The sequence below is a fragment of the Triticum aestivum genome, chromosome 5B (assembly GCF_018294505.1).
Source record: "Triticum aestivum cultivar Chinese Spring chromosome 5B, IWGSC CS RefSeq v2.1, whole genome shotgun sequence".
In the NCBI taxonomy this organism is placed as follows: Eukaryota; Viridiplantae; Streptophyta; class Magnoliopsida; order Poales; family Poaceae; genus Triticum; species Triticum aestivum.
Window position 1 is genome coordinate 334,435,668 of NC_057807.1, and position 5,873 is coordinate 334,441,540.

The 5,873-nt window shown below is 45.8% G+C and overlaps 2 long non-coding RNA genes across 6 annotated transcripts; one reads left to right on the top strand and one right to left on the bottom strand.

Moving 5' to 3' along the window:
- Positions 1–1,242: 1,242 nt before the first annotated feature.
- LOC123111721 (uncharacterized) lies at positions 1,243–3,439 on the bottom strand. Of its 5 annotated transcripts, none has more exons than XR_006454673.1 (6): positions 3,193–3,439; positions 2,866–3,087; positions 2,073–2,429; positions 1,892–1,990; positions 1,657–1,810; positions 1,243–1,564 (listed from the first exon to the last, which is right to left on the bottom strand). It is a non-coding gene; the product is annotated as an uncharacterized lncRNA (long non-coding RNA). The 5 variants fall into 5 exon arrangements; XR_006454672.1 differs by having other exon boundaries at positions 2,847–3,087; XR_006454671.1 differs by having other exon boundaries at positions 2,073–2,249; positions 2,362–3,087.
- Positions 3,440–3,789: 350 nt separating this feature from the next.
- On the top strand, positions 3,790–5,554 carry LOC123116072 (uncharacterized). The gene is made up of 3 exons (XR_006456917.1): positions 3,790–4,077; positions 4,177–4,786; positions 4,974–5,554. It is a non-coding gene; the product is annotated as an uncharacterized lncRNA (long non-coding RNA).
- Positions 5,555–5,873: the final 319 nt, after the last annotated feature.

The following is a 5,873-nucleotide window of genomic DNA, read 5'->3' on the forward strand; positions in this document are numbered from 1 at the left end:
TGAGTTGTGGCCAACGTAGCCTGTAGGGGAGACAAGTCTGGATACAGGTTCTACAAGAGCTACAGATAGAACGTAAGCTACATCTGAGTTTTGTCTAAATAAATTCTCACGATCTCGGCCCCATGCTTTTTTTGACTTGTTCTCTATTGTTTTCATTTGCATTCTATTCCTTCAAGTTCCAGGATAGGTCAAGAGCTCGTCGGTGTCCAGCGAGGGAATCATCGCTCAGCTTCTGCCTACTGCCAATCAGCTGCTCGTTCATCCTGCACCAGTCAGTCGATCAGGTCGGCCTGCCAGTTTCAGAATTCGCATCAGCCCTTGCCATTCTTATAGCGGCCACACATCTTTTTCTCGTCATTCTTGTCTTGTGTTTCGTCGTCATGTACTTTGGGCCCGCTCAATAGTGGTCGGATCTGCACTTCGTTCCTGTGTGAGTTGTAGGGAAGGAAAATTTTGCAGTACGTGCAACCTGGTTGTAGCCTGTTTCGGCCATGTGTAACTGTAATCCTATTTTGAGTAATAAATAAATATTCAGCGCAATCTAATTCCCCTTTGTCAACTAAATCTGATTATTTTGGTGATGTTATCATTTTCGTCCAGTTTGCAGTCGACTCATCATTTTGTCATGTGTGCTTTATAAAGATTTGACTACTCTTTTCCAACTTCCATTTGTTCGTAACCCTGCTCATTTCTACAATGCTCTCTTTTAACTCATTCTGCAGTCGCCACCTCCCGCGTCCATATAACTTGCTCCTCGCTCTTGCTGCCCATATACTTTCTTACCTTGCAATTCAACATGCAAATCTTTCTTTCCTTACCAAAGGAGCTGAAGCTCCCAACTTCGTCGTCCGGAAACTGGTACTCCTGCCAACAATTTATCATAGTTTCACCAGCCAAACAACCTCAACCATGCATCTTCCAAAGCCAACTGCACAAAACCTCAAAACTAACCACACCAGCAGGTTCAATACATAGAAGCATTTATCAGAACACATTTTTGAAACAAGAGACACCAAAACTCCCAGGACCCTTAACAAGGGAAGGTAGTCTTTTACATGTACCATGGCATCCAAGTCCTGGAATGGCAGGTGCCCATCGGCTCTTTCCAGTCATAGAAGACATCCACCACAATGACCACCATGACCAGCATTTCTTCAAACATTTAACTGCAATGCTTTAATATGGCCAATGCATTATACCCTGACCCCATTACCATCAAACCACAGCAAGAAAACATTTGCATTGATTAAACAGAGACCTGACGCCCCCCAGCAACAAGTTTCATGGAAATGCTGCAACTTCAACATTCGACCAGTACTTTAGGTCCGACAATACAAATTCAAATTTGTTGTCCTGATTCGGAGGTGGCAAACCAAAAGTGACAAACTACAACAACACACGCACCACAGAGTCAAAAGATAGGTCCGCCCTGCAACTATTCTGAACCACGCTTCATTCACCAGTCCATGATTTTGAAGTACAGGAAAGTTGGCATGTCAGCCTAGTCCCCCCTCACAGTCACGATCTCATATGCGAGACTTCTCCACAGGTGATCAAACAATATCTGTGCACACAAATGAGATCACACATTACTGCAACATATGTCCATCACAAGATACTACAGCAGTGATTAAATGAGATGTCTGATTCCCTTACCCTACTGAGTCGAGACGTCAGGTAAAGCCCATTGATATCGCAAATGTAGTGTACAATGCAAACACCACTCTCCTCCATGCCAACAGACCATTAGTCCAACTACATTCCCAAAAATTTGCTCTTTTTGCTTCATGAAGTGTACCAGGAACATAAACTGCAATTCATTTTTTACAAAATCATTATGTCAATGTGAGGCATCCAAAAGGAATCACCACTTGTTAAATCTCATAGTTACCTTCTTTAGCCACTCAATCTTGTAACCCATTAGCTTGGTGTCCATCATCTTACGGATGAAATCCTAGTCAACTTCATTATCTGGTTTGCAAAGTTCTTCCTGCAGTTCATACACCTAAATCAACTGTTGTTCAGAGATATAGCCACTACAAAAAACTAACGTTGATGAGAGAGGTACTTACCACAAAAAGCGGATAAAAAATTCCTCACCATCTTGCTAGCCAACCACGGTACATCTTCATTTCTTTCACACCCAACATTCGATGGATGCCCCTCCTGTCAGTCACTGTAATCTCACACCCCTAGGCCCTAGCTCATCCTTCAGGTGCTAACCGGCTGTTCTCCGCCTCTGGCTTCCCCTGCAACAACAACATCCAGATAATGTAACATGTTTCTCCCACATGGCACTAAACCACTGCCATCATAATGAAAATTCAGAATAAAAGTAAAGCTCGCCAAACAGCCGCACACGATCTCCTGCGTCAGCTTGGTCCGCTCGGCGTTCAGTCAGCTCTTCCCATACGGTATGCCAAAGTCACCTTCCAAGAGTACAAGTTGTAAATGTCATACGTCTCACCCAACGAGTAAAAAATTGAAATCAAGCTCTGCTTTCACCACACTCTTAGTAGGTTCTTTTGCAAATTTGCGGATAGATTGTTCAAGCACACTCATATGTGAGGCACGCGGCATCTGGTCAGATGGTGCACTACCCAAACGCAGCCTCAATTGTCCAGAAGATACTTTCAACTTTTCACAGTCCTCCAAAATCTAATAAAGTACCTACTAATACACCATCCTGTTCCCTAAACAGACAGCACACGAGCCCAACAGGTGGGATCAATATTAAAATCAATTATCCAAACTGAAACTGAAGATTTTAGGAGCATAGCAAAAGGATGGGCAGTTGGGCACACACAACTGAAATCAAAATCAAAAAAAAAATCGGCTCGCATTACCTCTTCGTCGGGCACTTACGGATTCACCTTCCAAGTGGATTGTGTGGACTGTGGACCTAGTCGGGGAAGCATTCTTCCTCCGGCGGAACTCGCCTCCAGACCGGCCTGGGCTGCACCCACCTACTCGTTGTGCACGGCCGGAGCCCGGATCCGCAATTGGAATCCGCAGGCAAGGCCGGCGCTTCCTCTCGCGGCGGCAGCAGCACCATTTAGGGTGCTCTAAGCTGTCCTGGACTCTTCTCTAAGCGGGAACCCGAAAACCATGCCGGAGTGAGCGATTGCGATGGGGACGCCGGGAATCCACGGTAGCAGATCATGAGATGACCAATGGTGTGGAAAAACTCACCGATTAACTGGATCCAGCAGGAACTCCAGCACGTCGTCAGGTCGTCTTCCATCGCCGCTCCGCCGCAAGGGGTCGCAGCCACCGCAGACGCCATTCCCATGAGATACCTCACCCACTTCTCGGTCTCGCTACGAAGCTAGTCAAACCCCTTCTCCTGAATCTGAGCCGCCGCAGACAATCTGGGCGACGTCCTGAGCCCACGGCTCATAACCCAACCCCTCACGGACGGAGGCGGCCAGCTACGAAAAAGGCCCACCTGTATGCACTGTGCCAAGCCGTATATAGGACGTATCCTTAATTTTCCCAGCTCAAACCCTGACGCGTCTGATAGCCCTTCCCACATCCCAACGAAGCTAGCAGCGGCTTAGATTTCGGGTGCAGATGAGCCCGAGCACCAAAACTCCCTGTCCTTACTACAAACTACTTTTATATATAGTTAAATAAAGTAGAGTGTGGCGTTTTGAAAGCCGAGCTGCCTGGTGGCCCTAATCTCATCCAGCCATTTTGTCGTTGTGATCCGAGCATCTAGCTTTTTCATTAGTATACGGCGGCTGTTGCGTGGGAATACACCGGTGCCATCTCTGTAGTGTTCTCAGTTTATACATGGGCCTCCGTGATGTGCAAAGATTGTAAGTACATCATGTGCCGGCCAGACATTTAATTAGTTGCGTGGGCTCCGGAGGGCAGTCGTCAGGTAACATCAGCTTTTACAGGATTCGCAGGGTGCGCCATCTAGAAAATAATAATCGCAGAGTGCGCGTGGTTCAACTAGTCATCCCCTACGCCTCGTAGTATAAGCGGAAGTGAGGTCGCCATGGATGGGGATGGAGTTCTTCTTCGAGGAGATTGAATCGGTGTAATGTTCTGCCAGATCTTGTGTGCTAGGTGCCTGATGTACTTGTGTGATAAATTTAGATACTCCCCTCTCCTTCATTCGTCATCCGTAGTGGGATCTGACTCTGTTTTTATTTGGCGTGGTTGCAGATTTGTTCCTCGATTGGACGCTGGGATTCTCTTAAGAGAGTGTTCCTGATGGGCAAACAGGATCCATGGTGTCCGTGTTTGTCGGATTTCTTCCGAGACGGGCGAGGGGGAGGATACGCTCGGGAAATAGAAGTGGACAAGCAAACGGAAGAAACGATCCTCACGGAAAAAATTACAGGCTCATAGGATGCTAATGCGCGCGCGCGCGTCACAGCGAGCGATTTCCGACCAGGTTTGTAGGCTCCATTAGGAAACAATATCCGCCCGCATGCAGCTGCACTTTCAATATAAACAGGAAGGAGAGAGACATAACAAGAGAGGATTAGAGCGAATATCTCACCTGCCCCACGCTAAATCAGGGGGGAGAGAGATTGAGAGGAGATCTCGAGCTTGCCCACCTTAAAATCAGGGGAGAGAGAAAAGATTAGGACCGCTCGTTGCTACGCTCGCTCGTGAAAGAGCTTTTCCGGTCATAGCGAAGCTATTGCGGATCCAGGCGAGATCTGCCCAGAAGATATTGGAGCTGCGATGGCTAAAGAAGCCGGAGATGCAGAGGGAGTGGTGGTGTCCAAATCAAAAGGATCTTGCGGAAAGACAATTTACGAACCTTGTATTGATCTGGCGATTTTTTGCATAATGTGTCTGATTTTTTCCTAAATCTGCTCGATCATAGTCTGTATCTTTAATTCCTTGCTGTTTGTAGTCATCTAGCGGGAAAAGATTAGTTTTTTTTTTTGCGAAACGGGAAAAGATTAGTTGTATCCTAGTACTAACCAGTGGTTCCGATTACTTTTCAGGATAAGAATTGGTAAAGCTGCTGAGGAGAGGAGAGCAACGCCAACCCTAGCAGAGTGCCTTCCCTGGAGGCTTCAGTTCGTGCTTATGCTGATAAGTAGACATGTTGTGTTGTTAATCCACAAGTTGGTACTAACTTCGATTCTGTTGAAGAGGCGTACAAATTTGACAACGTATACTCCTCGGAGACTGGTTTTGGATAGCCGGTTGTATGTCCATAAAAAGAAATGCATGCAACAGATCGTGTGGGCATGCACGGTGAGCAGCTGATGATTTTTGTGAATGAGACCATGCTTGATTTTGTGTGCCCATTAGGGATTAGAAGACGCACGGCACATGAGTAACTGATGATAAATACGCCTGCACTAAATACATGCACTTCGGCATTTCTTGTTGAATCCATGGGTGATTGAGGTATCCGGGTGATTGACACAACAGATTTTTTATGTTTTGTAATTGAGTGATTCTTTGGGTCAGTCTAATAATTAGTTCTCAATCAAGATTTTTGTTTTGTTTTGTACATTTGTTGTTGTTTTAGTCTGTTTTTGGACGATTCTGTGCTATTTTGGCCAAATGTACTACATTAGTGGCTTAATTATGAAAAAACTAATGTAATCATAAGACTAAATTACAATTAATTTATTATTCTCAATCATGGGTAATCTGAGGTGTCTGGGGCGAAAACTTTCCTAGTAATCCCGGAACTAAGGTGATTAGATCATGGAGGATGACCATGTTCTCGGAACGTGCATATTATTGTGGCACGGAAGTGTACATGACGCATTGCCTGGACATGATGGGTGAGATGGTGGAACCTGTGAACAGCCTGACAGGGCAGCCTCGTTAACATGTGATGGCACTGTGTGTAAAATGGAGAATACGGTGTGATGTAAAAAGGTGTC